General features: G+C 37.7%; 1 protein-coding gene across 1 annotated transcript in view; it reads left to right on the top strand.

The window, feature by feature from the left end:
* atg7 (ATG7 autophagy related 7 homolog (S. cerevisiae)) overlaps nucleotides 1–16,348 on the top strand; it is a 284,172-nt gene that overhangs the window by 54,238 nt on the left and 213,586 nt on the right. The window lies entirely within an intron of this gene.

Raw genomic sequence — 16,348 nt, 5'->3', positions numbered from 1 at the left:
GTTTACAACCTCGTAGAGATAACTTCCTGGTTTCTAGAAGGAGGGAGGCGAAGCTGAAGCTCAGATGTACCTTGATGGATCAGAGCTGTGTCGGTGTGTTATTACTGAAAAACCATGTGCTGGAATTTGCCTGCTATCTTGTCAAATATTGTAGATATTTTTAGAGGATTAACAAACAAAAAGAAACCAAAATATAATGGGATACCTAGTTAATGTGGAATCTTAGTATTATTCTATATGATTGTTGGGATCAAGTTGGAGTGGCTTGCCTTTGGTTTTCTAAACGGAGGCCTCCTTTTTGTGACAGAGGGGGAATATTTAATTCTTTTTTTCACTACTTCTTCTTCTCTTTTTTTTATTGTGTTATTTTTCTGTGCTTCAGCGCTGGCCTGGGGTCAGGGCTCGAGTCAAAGGCTGATATCAGGACCTTTACAGTGAACTGTCTTCTAGATAAACCTGCTTGTTGAAAAGGACTTGATGTTTTAAAAATATGTGTGACCATCAAAAGGCTGCAATCGAGTCATATTAGAAATTTGCAACGTTATATTTGGCTTATCTTTACCGTACAGAAATCAGACTTTTTTTTTTGGTTTAAAATCTGGAATATATTGTGTTGTTTTTTTTAACTTTATTTAAACTCTGATTAATTTTGGTTCAAAGGATTTTACTTTTCCTCTAACAGAGAGACACATGCAGCCCCAAAAAGCTGTTGGCATTTTTAACATCTAACCAAAAAAAAAGGAAAAACTGAAAAAAACCAACAAATTACAACAAAAATGGAATGTTGCTTTGACTCCTTTTCTATATATATAACAAAAAGACGATCCTTTTCTGCACTATCTGGTTATGAATGAAAACTTCTGTGGTGTAATTCTAGATGTGCTTTTGTGTGTTTTAACCAAGCTTGTCTTCCTGCCGTCACAGAATATACAATACTCTAGCATCTCAACTGTACTCACTAGTTGTAAACTATTTATTGTGCTTTGACCAATCAGACATTACCAGAGAGAAGTTACATACAGAATGCACATTTACCCAGTCTTATTGCACTCAGAAGGACAAGGCTACTTAACTAGCCTGTACTATTGTTATTTCTATTGCTAACCGAAGTAATTGGCAAGCATGACATGATAGGTTCATTATGCAACTTGAAAAAATTGACGATTTTTCTACTTTAAAAAAAATCCTATACACTACTACAATATATACAATCATTTATCTGAGCAGTTCTATCTTTTTATTTTTTATATTCCCCTCCTCTGTCATTTCCCAGTCGATTCGTCCATCTGGAGAGGGTGCACAAGCTTTACCAGTCAGCTCAGGCGTGTTGAAAAAGTAACATGGACCATTTGAATAAATCTGTCCTATTTAAGTTGGGGAAAAAACTGTCTGGATTCTGATATTCTGCTTAGAAGCTGTTGATTTTTTTTCCCCTTTCCAATATTTTACTTAACTTGACAATTTATTTGTTTATTTGTCTGTAAAAAAAAAAAAAAAAACAATAAACAAAACAACAAAAAAAGAACATAATATCAGTAACAGCAGCATTTTCAATAAATACAAAACAAAAAACTTTTACATCCAGGAGGACATTCAGCTTTAAAAGGATGCAAAGATACCAAGTTTTAAAATAATCTTTGTAAATACAGCAATGAGTCCACAGAGGACAGAAACTGCTCCATGCGGACTGGTGTGAAAAACAGGAACTCTTTCCTGTCTACCATCATGCACCACTGCAAGTCATACTGCCGACGCAGCTGTTGGGCTGTATGTAATCGATCACTGCTCCTGTCAGAAACACTTCAAAAACATTGTGATTACATCCAAAATGATAACACGTGTTGTAACAACCAATAATTATGTTGATGATGACAACGACGCTGATGATGATGATGATGATGATGATGATGATGATGATGATGATGATAATGCTGATGATAATGATAATGATAATGATGATATCAATGATACTTCTTGCAATATACTCTCACCTGCCTCGATGTACTGTATTTAGCAGCATGCAGTTTGTGGAACAAAGAAAAAGAGAAATGCCAACAGATAACTTTTTGGCATACTTAGCCATTTATGGGTAAGTGATTTAAGTGTTCATCTTGTTTTTATGATATTTTTTTTATCTATACAATAATTGTAAATAAAGAACTCAATGTCTTTGTTCATTTAATACTATGCAAAAAGTCATGCTTTTCTGATTGTTACCCACCCTTAATCCTAGAGTGTGTTGCTGGAATGTTTGTGGTCTCAAAAGTCAGTAAAACAATGTGATGTAAATTATTTTCTAGCTTGAGGAAAAAGTTACATGATGATGAAAATTATTATTATTATGATACCATGAGGAGGAGGATAATAATGGTGGTGACAGTGATGATGCTGATGATGACAATGATGATGATGATGATGAACTGTGACTCTTGCTGCTTGACTGTCCCATTTACCACACTCCTGACAGGAGCGCAAGTGAAAAACATAATAAAAACAAAAAATGAAAAATCACTAAATAAATCTCCCAGAGCAGCATGACCCAGCATGGTGTGTCCTGGCCCCGTGTGACATGTCCTGTTCTGATTCGTTCTGCTTCACCAACCAGTGTCAGCAATGACTTTGATTATTTTTCCATCTTCATTTGTTTTTAATTGGCTCTGCTCAGAGCAATGTTTAAGGTTTGATTTTTAAATGAAACTGCTGATGTGATCCTGCTGCTTGACTATCATCTCAAACTAGTGATTCCCAGCGTTTTTACGTTGTAACCCATTTAAGATGATTCACGTCTACTTTTGACTTGTTCCACCAAAGAGTGGTGCTCAGATTGTTACAGTGTAATCATTTATAGAGGCCAGAAGAGGAAAAAAATTATAAGAAAAGTCAGAAAAAACAATATAATTTTGTGTAGCAGAATCATGATCATAATCATCTCTCGACCCCTCAGGTTTATTTGAGAGGGGTCCTGAACCTCAGCTGGGAACCATTGCCTTAGAGGATAAAGGTGCAATCAGACCAAATTTTGCTCTCTGTTTTTTTCTATTAAAAATGGAAGGACATTTTGCTTCCGGCTGCAAAGTGACAGGCCTCTTTCGCTGAGCATGACATCAATAAACTGTCCAGCCAGTTCAAAGAAATCTGAGCTCCCCTGAAAACATCAAAGTTCCAATCTAGGGGTCTTGAAAAACTGATCAATTATCATCCATTTTCTTGTTGCAATGCCTTTGAGAAATGATGGAACATCTGTAGCTTTAAAAGTGTTTGGTCGGTCAGCTATTATTATTTCCTTTTGTCAATAGTAGCATGCAGTTATAACATGATTAGTCTGGACATGTGCAGGGTATTTTCTCTATATGTGGGCTGCTTTTATGTGTTATTGTATTTTGCTCCTAAGCATAAATTGTGTGTGGATTTGATCTCCAATGGATCAGTTATTCACAGTGACTGGGCTGCAAACCGGTACCAGTCTATGCAAGCTTGGCTACCAATTCTTACAGATGTCATGAGAGAAGTTAAGACTCTCTGCCTTATGGCCACCTCTTGTCAACACAAACATTTATTGAGAACCTTAGTCTTCCTGGCCAGCCACAAAAACTTTTTTGGAATAGGCAATCAAAACTTAATGATTCTGACCACACCTAACAAGCAGGATTATTAGACTGGATGCAGTTAGTCTTAAAAAAAAAAAAATAAGAAGAAGCTATTTGCAATGAGTTCCATAAAGGAAAGATTTTAAGATTGTTGCATTTCAATAAGTTTTGGATGGCTGTAAAAGGAAACACATCTAGAATTTCATAAGCGAAAGGGGGGGGGAAAGCACATCAGAAGAAATTATATAGTTTTGTGTATCAGAACCATGTTTTTACTTCTTTCACCCATGTTCAGAGCCACTGAGTTAAACTACAAAATGTTCTTTTTATACGTTTCTGCAGCATGCTGGGCATCTCACTGCAGTGATTAGATTGTAGGTGTTACAGTCATTACACTCTTAAAGTTGGCACATACTACACTAAGCTCATCATAGCTTACAATCATACAATACGGTCTCAAGCTTCTCTGAGACTTTTCATGAGCTGTGGTCGGATAAACTGCATCCTATGACTTAACGTTGCTGATGCCTGCAGCATGCTAAAGTCGGTTTTGAAGAGGATTGATCCCATACAGTCTTGATGGGGAGGAGGGTGATGGTGTCTTGAGAACACCATAGCACTGACTTAATCTTCTTTTCCATTTAATTTAAAATGCCTGCCAGTATCAGTTTTGATTTCAAACTCTGTGGTTGAGCATGATCTGTAACAGTGAAGTATTGCACAAATCTGCTGAGCACTTTGAGCTGACTGTATATGTTCCAAAAATGATGACCAGCCCAAACTGATTACACAAGACGGAGAGACAGAGAGAGAGAGACAGAGAGAGGTGTATACATACATATATATATATACATATATATTTATGTATATTTATTATATGTATATATATTCTATATATATATATATATATATATATATATATATATATAGAAACCAAGAGCCATGTTTATACAAACAGGCATGCAGTGAAGAAATGATCAGATGAGACAGATGAGATGAAATCCACTGGGGGGCAGTATTTCACTGGCGATAACAGAAGACACCATTACACTCCTGTTCATCCATGTGATAAAGTGTCACCTCTGCATCAGTGCTTTTATCAGGAGGCAAAACCAACAATGATTCAGTCTTCCTGTCATTCTGAAGTGTAAGGCTCTTAAGATTAATGTGGCTGAGAGTGAAACTGTTCGCTAATTTGCTTACCTTTCAGTGTTTGTCGAAGGATATTAAATTTCAAACTAAGTCTGAAGAACTTCTTGGCAAATTTATCTTGAGTGTGTACTTCATTGTAGTTTGAAACACAGGTTTAATTCAGATTCTGCATACAATTTATAAATGATTAAATCCACAGTTGGGGATTTTTTTTTACACTTAGGGTGGTGCAAAGACCTGTAAATGCAACACTGAACTTATCTTATAAATGTATCTTATAAAGTTAATATGACCAGTTTGTCAGCAAACAATTGCTTATTTATGCATACTGACATGGAGGGACATTGGCATATGTGTCTGTCCATTTGATGAACGTACTGTACTATTTATACAGTTTTATATCTGGCTGTTTAGCAGCTAAATGTTCCACTGTGTTCATTCGCTCACTTTCTAACTTTGTCTCTCTGCAGTTCAACACTGGACATCAGAGCTTTTTTCTATTTTTTAAAATTCCTATTCTGTTCATGTCACATACTACAAAACACAGTCTGAGAAAATAATAACAGAATTGCTTTAGAAAAGAAACCTTAAAATTCAGGCATGGGTGTTCATTCTTGAAAATGTACGTGAAAATTTGACCTTCAGTAAAACTGATCTTATATCTCTACAACCAAAAGCCCTAAAGTGTTGCTGTCTACAGTATAATGTTAATTGCTAATGAAGGAGCTACAATCAGTGCACACTACTACTACTACTACTACTACTACTACTACTACTACTACTTCAGATAAAGTGTATGGGTCAAATAAATTCTTATTTACTGATTTACAGTTATCATCATATACATTATATTAATAAGGGTTAAAAACTGAGAATGATGAAAGTCTCAATACTATGACGTATCTTAATGTTTGAATGAGCTGTCCTGTATGCTTGATAAATCGTGATCAAGGTTGCAGTTCCCATTATAAAGATGCAGGCTCTTTATTTTGCAGTGCCTACCATCAGTGCAAAATAAGATGTGGATTATTAATTAACCACCGCTTGGTTAAACACATGCTAAGCAGAAATAGATTCAGGCTCAGAACATTATTAATGAGGCAGTGAAAACAGGGTCAGTATTATGAATGGTGTTGCAGGTCGATGGATGGTGACTATCAATCCATAAATATAGTTGAAGTGACCACCAACATTAAACTGGATTTGTATGTGTGTGTGTGTGTGTGCTTTAATGTTTGCGTATTGTGTATGTGATTATAATATCTTATTAACAAAAGTATTCTGATAGCATAATTTGAGACAATACCACTGAAAAATGGTGTGCGTGTGTGTCTTGCCTTCAGGCCCAGTGCATTTTTAGTACTACCACTAGGGGAAACCAGAGTCAGGAAATTTTCAAATTCTACCGACTTTGAATAAATGATGTAGACCAGTGGCTAGCAGCTAGACTATCAGTTTCTAAATGTTTAAAAAAGTAACTTTCGGTGGCTACTTAACAACAGCTTTCACTTAAAAATCATCTCCACAGTATCACAATGATCTGCGTACCAGCTAGAGGGCTGCAGACTTGTCTGGTTGACCAATCTAGTCAATCAGACATGCCCATCCACCTCCTATTTACTACAGTGGTGTTTCCAGGTTGGTTAAAAAACAATAGCCAAAAAAGAATATGACAATTGAGTAAAATATAAGGAAAACGTCCACACACGACAAACCATTTTTTCCTGACATAATCCACCCAAAAGCCGCCCAATCTGGCAACATTTCTTGGGTTTAAAATTTTACACCAAACGATCCACATATTTTTAGCAGTTTCAACCAATCAGGGACCACCAGAAAAGTAATCGAGCAGAGAAAAGTACGCCTTTCAGCACACAGACTAAGATTTTAGTGCTGAACTCTGTTGTCCTTTCCAAGAAACAGACATATTTTATATATATATATATATATAACATATATATATTTGAATGTGGGTGAGCCTTTAAACCAGCTGTGTAAAAGCAGAGGTTGCCTAACATTATATAAACAAACATTATTATATGAAATGTTAGTGTTGCAGGTTCAACTACATGAATACTGCCTCAGACATTCAGTGTGAGAATTAGAGCGAAGGAAATTCCACAATCAGATGGACAAATCCAGAGATTTCAGTAGCTCTGTTAGCATTAACCCTGTGTTAGCCTTAGCATTAGCCCGGTAGTGTGTGTAATAGCATCAGCATGTGCGACTGTGCCTGCTGCGGTGGCACAGCCTGTGAATATAGAGTGGGCTCCCACAGCTCGGAAGATTAGCACCCGAGTGCATTCAAGTCCATGTGCGAGGGCACATTTCCAGGAAGAATAGCCCTTTATTGGGCCCCAAGTTGAATCCTGCTGCTTCCCTTTGGCCCAATTGAAAGCTGCAGTAACTGACAGTCCTTTACAATCAGCCAACACTGGTGGAGGTTTTGGGGCTCTCATTCTTCTTTTTTCACTCTTTTTCTCCGAAAGGATTGATTTTGAAATTACTCTTTCTCTGCCCAGTGTGTGTATGGGTTGGTATATTTGTGTGCATTCGTCCGTATATGTGTCTGCCTTTGTGTGAGTGTTTGTGTGTGTGTGTGTGTGTGTGTGTGTGTGTGTGTGTGTGTGTGTGTGTGTGTGTGTGTGTGTGTCTGTGTGTGTGTGTGTGTGTGTGTGTGTGTGTGTGTGTGTGTGTGTGTGTGTGTGTGTGAGTGAGCTTTTGTGCATAAGGCATACACACACATACACACATGCACGTTTGAATGCCAGTCTTGGCAATTGTCTTAATGGGATAAGGGGAGACTATGGTTCCTGTTGGGAGGATGAGACTGTGAGAATGACATGGGAAAACACACACGTTGCATTCATGGCACTAACAGCTACGTTGTCAGTTGATTCAAAGCAAAGGTGATATGTGGTGACTTGTTATCTCCCAAATACACCTCTGGGTGTAAATACTCGCACTCGCACACTAGCCAAAAACATATACAACACACCTTTGTGGAGGACAGAAACTGTTTTTTTGTTAAACAACAAAACAGCTGTGACAGAAAAAACTGAATGACTCATGTGGCTAGTTTTAAAGTGCACTACACACATAGATCTTTTTGTTTTTTGCGTTTGCATTATTTCACACACTGTTAAATTGAGGGTCATTTAAGGGGAATGAAATAAGTGACATTACAGATTACTGAAGGAGGGGTTAGTGGGGGGCTACAATGGAGAATTCTGACCAGTAGGGGTCATCTGTGGCATAATGTTCCCAAAGGCCATCATGCTAACAAGCCTGCTACTATATCTCAGTTGTTCCCTTAAAACAAATCAATACCTACTTTCAAAGCCTTACGCAAGTTACAACCTTATTGAGCACACAAGACCACAAGAGAGCAGTTCATCCCATGAAGGGTTATTCCTTTTCAGATTGTTTTATTTAAAAAGATTTTTAGAGGCCTGGAGAGACAAAACCATTCAGTATTTCACAAGAAATCAGAGGCCAGTCAAATAAAACTATGTAACAGAAATATATATGTTTCCTTTCTTATACCTTTAAATGTGACCCCAGGTTGGAAACCACTGTGCTATCTCCTTTCATCAACTCAAATCATAGCTTGAGCACACACTTTGACAAAATTGCTAGATTTGTCCATCTGATTGTGGGATTTCCCTTGCTCTGAATCAATGGTTTCAATGATTGAGTTGAATCTGCTTTCTTTTAGGGTGGAAAAACCTGTAAACACAACAGTGAGATAGACTATTGTGAACTTTAAATTGATATTGTGAACTTGTTAGCAATCGGTTGTTAACTATATTTATGCATTCAGCAGACAAGGTGCAACATTAGCATTCATTTAGGGTTGTGTCTGCCTGATAAATAAAAGTCCAATATTTGCTCTTCTTTTAGCTCTGTTTTGCTCTTCATTAAATCCTGAGGGAACATGTGACTCCTTGCTACTAAAGACTCTGCTGTGTTCACCAAGTAACTGACAACTTTGTCTGTCGTCACAATGCAGCGTACAGTTAAGGTAGGGTCATGACCTCCATCTATGACCACCTGTTATCATATCTCCATCTCCACCAGCTCTGAAGGGAACCCTGTGATGCAAAATCTTTAATCAGAGTTGCAGGTGCTTCTGAAGCAGAAAAGCAAATCCTCCAATCTGAGAATCTGAAACTAGTAAATATTTGTGACCTTTGCCTGATTATCAGAATCATTAATTTGCTATCAATCCACTTATTGTTATATTATTTAAGCACCATGCGTTGTGTCCACTCTTCCTTCATTTCAACCAGGCACTCCATCTTCTGATTTCAGTTATATCACACTTCTGACCAGACAGGGAGAAATGAATTAATAAGAAAGTGGTGAAATGATATATTGAAATGAAAAGCACTTGGGCTTGGATTGACACATGATTAAAACAGCAGTGCTGTGAAAAATATCAGATTTTTTCCCCCCTTAAACCTCTGGTTTCTCCCCTGGAATAAAGATGTATAGCCTCATAACACACACTCAAGCTCTCTTTCTGACTCTCGCACCAAGAGACATAATCACACTCAATTCTCTCATGACAGCAGATAGACAGTCCTGTGATTACCGTCCCACCTCTAAACCTCACAGGTATTGCAGCATCATTCCCCCACTCATTGTGTCAATGCTGAGATGTCAGCCACCGATAAGTGGAATGACAGATTCACAAGAAGATGTGGGGGGTCATATTTCCCAGACTGATCAACAATTAATCTTGAGGTAAGGATGAGCTGAGGAGGGGGAGGTGGATTGATGACAGTTAGAGAGAGTGAGGCAGAGACCACCTGACATTTTTTGTATATCTCCAGTTTGTCTTCATTACCAATGGTCCACTGCACTCCAGGATGCACTAATAGCATCAAAAGACTGTCTGGCAGGTGAGCATTGAGACAAATAAAACTAAGAATAGCTGAATGTATAATTGCAGGTCGGGTTTCATATTATCAGTCTCCCATGAGAAATATGCAAGGTGAAGGGCTTGAATGAAATTATTATCTTGGTGTTCATTAAGCACTGAGGCTGGAGTCATTTACTGTGTGTGTGTGTGTTTGAGAGAGAAAATCACAGTTTAAGTATGGACAGAAGGGTCAACTTTAGGCATTTTCATGATAAAAAATTAACTCAAAAACACAATCTTTTCAGAAAAGCAGTACACTTTTTGTGATTGAATTCCAATTTGCTGTGACTCTTGAGAGTTGAATACCCAATTCACCACGTGTGTTTTACATTTAATACAAATCGACCTCTGTTTCCAGTTTGTTTCCAATTTTCTTTATTTCTTTACAGCTGTAATGATTGAATTGGAAAGTTTTATCCATCCATCTGTCAGTCCACAAAACTGTGAAATAAAATTTGATAGTCAACATCCTCAGAGGATAAATTCTAATAACTTTGGGGTTTCCCTGACTTTACCTTGAGTACCACACTTTTTTTTTAAAATTTAAAAGTATTTTTCTCCATCAAACTTAACTTATTATCTTGTGTGAACCTCTAGTGTCGTTACAAAAAGATGATGTTCCAACACCATGTATACTCCATCTTCCACAGGTCAAAATGTCCCCTTGTGCAACACTTTTGTTATTGAAAAGATTCCTCAATAATGACAGAAAAGACCTTTTGACAGATATCACAGGTAGTAACAACATTAATAATGGAGGGCTATATTACCAGGGCTCTGGTACAGACATCTCTCACAGTAGGTTGATTTCTCAAATCATGCGGAAAAGCACAGGTGCAGTTAATAACATTGATGCTGTCCCTGTGTTACAGTATTTAGGTGTTCCACACACTTGAATGAAACGTAGCAATTATGAATGTCAAACACAGTGTGTCGTTAATAACAAGTTAAAAGAATGATCTTTTTTATTTCGGCTTTGGAAATGAAATTAAACCAACAACACCCACATCATCAGGATACCAAGTATCATTGTTACATTTACCCTGCACATATATTTTAGCTATCTTCAAAATGTGGGATGTACAAATGTAGATGCTAGACAGTTAAAGCAGTCGAGCGGAAAAATGGCCAAGGTTGTACAGGATTGTGTTTGGTTTGGTTTCAAATGCACAGCTTTTATGCAGTACAGTAATGTAATGCATTATGATTAGACTTTTATTTTGCTTTGTTTACTATCTCTGAGAGTTCTTGTTGGTGTAACCAGTCAGTTATTAGTCAGACAGATTCAATAACTCAGCAGAACAACTGTCTTTCTGTTTGAATTGTCTCCCAGCGCCTGCGTGGGTTTCCTCTCTCAATCCAAACAAATGCCGGTTAGGTTAATTGGCAAATCTAAATTGCCTGTAGTTGTGAAAGTGAGTGTGAATGGTTTTCTGTTTCTATGTGTCAACTGCTTGATAGACTGACAACCTGTCAAGGGTATATCCCTCCTTTTGCCCAATGTCATCTGGGATAGGCTCCAGCTCCCTGTGACTCGCAAAGGATAAGCAGTATCTATAGAAAATGGATGGAAAATATCTGATTGTATGAAAATATGTTAGCAAATTCCAAAAATAGTACAGCAGATCTACACCAGAAAGAATAGGTCAGATTAAACCAAATAAGTTACACTTCCTGTATCACATAATCAATTATAACATGGTTACATGTTATAATAAAGATATCAAGATGTGGCCTCTAGATTACTGTGTTACTGTGTATGCATTTCTGCTTTATTGAGCTGCTCATTGTTACACTAGAACTAGTTACACATAGTATTAATATTCAGCATACCAATATCAGCCTCCTCAGCTCTATTGGCATGTGCCCGGGGGTGTTGCTGGCAGGTCTCACTCACTACTGGGTGGCCCTGGTTGGTAGCTACTCAACGCTCCTCTCTTGCCAAGCAGAGAACGCTATTGGACTGTTCAAGGAAAGCGGTAAGGTTGGGTCAGTGTGTGTGTGTGTATGTGTGTCTGTGTGTGTGTAAGTGTGTGGGTGTATGCATGCCCACGTGTATATTTGTGACTCAAGCTAAATTATCACACACTCATTGTTTTGTACTGTTATCTGATACTGTCACACTATTGTTGTGAATGTAAATATTACCTTTTGTTGGACACCAGACTAATTGTCGCACGGGGGATAAAAGAAACACTGAATTCAAGTGGACTGAATGGCTGCTGTGGATTGGCTGCAGCTAGTTTGTTGAACCTGAGTTTGGGATCTGTTGCGCTGGGCTCTTTGTCTTGCATTTCCCCTAGCTTCTTTTCTCTTCACTTTCCCTCGCAGTTTCTCTTTGTTGTTGGTGAAAATTGTGCATCAATGCGGTCTAAAGCTTCCTCAGTGAAGTGACCCGTGTTTAAATGTTCTGGGGGCGTCTTGTTGAATTGCTCAAACAAATTGCTGTTGATATGAAGATGTGGGGTGGTGTCTCTATTGAGCAGGAGGTTTATACACTTGGCAAAGCATTAGCATTGCAGGGCACTGAATGGTAGATCTGGCTGAAGTTATGACTTTGTCTTTTGTCAGTCAATTTGGGTCCTTCCTCTGAGTGGGCCAAATTCCAAACATGTCAAACTTATCAAATGGAGATTTTCAGAGGAATGCCTTCAAGTAATTTTCATTCAAATGTCATTCTATACAATGGTTTCAGTACCACCACGTCACACTTTTAACTTGTAGTAAGTGAGTAAATGTCACTCAAAAAGTGGCCGTCATTGCTATGCTGATGATACTCACCTAAACCTCAAACCCCTGGACAACCTCCCATTCAACTTTCTGAAATCAAAAGCTCATCTCCTCCTACATTTGAAGACTGACATTAGTGGACATGACCCCTGATGTCCACTTGATGCTTGCTGCTCTCTTCTTTTCTCAGCTATCTTTACACAGTGAATATATTTTAGTCTTTGAAACAAGATTCAGGATTCAAGAGCTTTTATTGTCAAATGCCCAGCAAAAGAGCAGATAGTAACACTGAAGACAGTGAACACAGGCTTGCTCAAGCCTTAGTTCCAATTAAAGTATGTAGTAAAATATTTATATAAATAAAAAGGAGAGAGTGAAGAGAAAGATAAGCAGTCCAGTATAAATAAAATGTTGGCATTTTATGTTTCTGCAAACCAAGGATAACTTGATTCTCTACGTTTAATACGTTGCATAGCGACCTTTCTATAATACATACTGTATCATATCAACATTCAAAGTTACGTATTTCACATGACATCTATGCGATCATAATAGATCATTAAATCATCTATGAGCTGACTTTTTAATTAGGAGGAGGATGGGTCTGATGGTTGGCTACAAACGTAGTTAGATGGAAAGTTGAAAAAGCATCAATCAGCAGAGAGCACTGTTCAAGACCACCATGAGACCACATTTGCATCTGTTTATTTTTTTATTTTAATTTTAACCCAAACTTTAAACTTTACCTAACCCTAACCCATAACCCTAACCCTAACCAAATGGTTTTTGTGCCTAAACAACCAGCCAGTAACCCCAGCATTGTCACTTCATGAAAAAATGGATTATTAAACAGATAATGGCTAATATTAAAACAAGAGATTTAATGTATGAAACCTAGACTTTTAACATATCCATTTTTTGCAAAAATGTACTGTGCCAACATTTTATTCTGGTGACGGGTTGAAATAAGAGAGTGACAAATTAAAATATATACAAATATACATTATATCGCACATTGATGCTTAGGTGCAGTACTGCACATACGTGATAAATAGATGAATCGTATGAGCACAAAACCTACCTGTGAATGTACTTCAAGGCCTATATCTGACAATTGATATTTCTGAAACTTCTTCCAGAGGACATTAGAGCCACAATGCTGTTTTGCTTATGTTCAAGGGACATTACCATTTTCTCAGGCAAACATGATCATCTTTACTAATACAGATTTTATCTATGCTTAAAACTGCTGAAATCAGTGTTGATTTCTGAACATTATGTCTATAACACTCTGAAGTTATACATAATGAAGCTCTTTTCAACAAACTATGGCAGGCTCTCCACATAAAACCTTTACCAGAACACTCTTGCACTGGATCGCTCCTTTGCACTGCTTCACACATGTATCTGTTTTACAATGTATACCAGCACAGTGTTCCTGTTACACTACGGATCTGTATTAAAAGGGGTAAAGGATTCTGGCTAGTGCAAAAGGTGTCATGTGTTATCTTTATATATCTGATTATCACCCAAACTATGTAATACTCCTAAAAAAATATGACAAAAACCTGGTTCTGTATGAGGTCTTTCCTAAATGTTAGTAACTGTATTTACAAATAATGGGGGTCCAAGTTAAAGTATACACCACAAGCCTAATGAAGTAGATTTACATTTTCTGGTTACAGTAAATGTCTTCTTTCCATTTCTTTCACCTTTGCCTAACATACTACAGTCCACCTGTCTACTTCTCTCTCGCTCTCTCTCTCTCTCTCTCTCTCTCTCTCTCTCTCTCTCTCTCTCTCTCTCTCTCTCTCTCTCTCTCTCTCTCTCTATCTCTCTCTCTCACAGCATTTTGTAAAAGCCTACAGATAGGTTTCCCAGCAACAAGTCTTTTTCCAGTGTCCTAACTGGACAGAAAAGTGACTCTGTCCCTTTTGACCCCAACAACCAAGAGAACAACTTTGCAGTCTCATAGGAGCGAGGCGGCGAGTTACTTTGAAGCATCTTGTTTGGTCTAGAGTCAGTGGGCCAAAAGGATAATGATGGAGAAGAATGACCTGCAGATGTCTTGTCAACACACCATCAGCTGCTGGAGTGAAGTTATTTATTTTTAATACAAGTCCTCTTGAGGCAATCTCTCTCACATTGTAATCCAAACTGACTCTTGACCCCTCCTAAAGTTTGAGAATGGGTTTTGTCAATTAACTGGAAAACTGGTCTAAGCGTATTGTTTATACTGGACATTCACAAGACTGCAGCTTCATGTAGCCATTTTAAGAAATAGATCTGACATTTCTTACCAAGCAAAAACAAAAAACGGGAAGATTCCAAAGTCTTGTACCTGCGAGAAATTATCAAAGTTTGATCCTCATCCAGTACTCGTACTCTGATAATGTTGTACAGGGCAACATAAATAAAGGACTTGACTCTGCCTGAAAGGCACAGTGAGGGTTTGCCAGCCGCTTTGGGTGGCCATACTTTTTATGCAGGGCACTTCCTTTAAGCTTCTAACGACGAGTGACCCTTGCGTGAAGGGATTCTTAGAGACTAGGTCAGGCTTTTAGAGTCAGGGGAGTTCCTAGTGCACTGAGTCTATCACGCCTGGAAACCACACAATCAAATTGTGTATGAACAAACTCTACAAACTCTGTTTTAAAGCCCATGAGGAAACAATTGTTTATCAAGCAGCATGGCTTAGTAAGACTTTATGACAAGCTGGTCATTCATCATTAGTTGGTGACAACTACAATCCAATGTTTTTAAATACGGACTCTAGTGGTATTGTATGCTTGGGTGCAGAGTGACTCCTAAAGGGGACAAAGAGGTGTGAGTTGGTATGCTGTGAGCAAAGCGGGAGCAACTGCTGTACAAAGGGAACAAGACTACTGACATCAATTCATAAATCAAATGGGGTCACTGCATCTTTAAAGATTAGGACTTGACTTTCCAAGTTAGCCTTCAACTAACAGCTCAGGTGTTATTTGTACAGTTTTTTAAAGTAATTTCAGTTGTCACGAACATGTTAATACAGACCAGTGCCCGACTGATACGACACTTTTCAAACCGAATAATGACATTTGAGAGTAGCGACTACAACTTTTCACAACTACAGATAGCATAAACAATCATTTCCTAAAAAGAACTATGACCAATTTTTGACTGCGTGGGACATTTTACAATTGAAAAATGAACTTGTCAGTGCTCTCTGGTGGACAAACTATGTAATGGTGACACATCGTTTCTAAATGACCTCAAATATCTTGATCTACTGGCAATGGTTATATATCGGTCTGTAATGCGGACTTGATATCAGCTTTATCATATCGTGTTTTAACACATCAATGATTTTCTCTTTGAAAACCCATTATTTTTCTGGTATCAAGATGAAACCTAAAATGTAATCACACTGCGTCATTAATGTGATTTTGCTAAACATTTTCCCATTGGTGTTATAAGTCTTACTGATTGCATGTTGGATTTAATTAAAATCAGGTCAGTTTTATATAGCTCATAAAATCATAAATTTGCCTCAAGTTGCTTTACAAGCTGTACAGCACAACCCATCCCCTAAGCTTAGACTCTCAATTAAGGAATTTACGGTAAAGCGTGCATACAAATTATTCTGATAACTGCACATAAGAGATTAAAAGCTCACATATTGGAAAACAGGTTTGAAAATGCATCCAGAAATTTAAAAAATATAATGATTTCTCCCCTCTGAGGCTTAGTTAATTCCCTGCTATAGCCTGATGGAGTAGCCCAGACATGCCAGAAAAAAAAATCTGACTAGTGATATTAAAGGGGAAATCCATGAGTAGGATGTGAAACAATACACAATCAAGTTCCAGGCAGTCAAGTGGCTGCTTAATAGTGTTTGTGGTTTTAACTCCATATAAAAATAAATCAGTGTGCAGTGCTGCTGCATGAAGCGTTTTTTTATTTCATTCATTTT

The sequence above is a fragment of the Scomber scombrus genome, chromosome 3 (assembly GCF_963691925.1).
Source record: "Scomber scombrus chromosome 3, fScoSco1.1, whole genome shotgun sequence".
NCBI lineage: Eukaryota > Metazoa > Chordata > Actinopteri > Scombriformes > Scombridae > Scomber > Scomber scombrus.
Note: the sequence above shows the minus strand (reverse complement) of the source record. Positions and strands in the feature narration are given on the sequence as shown.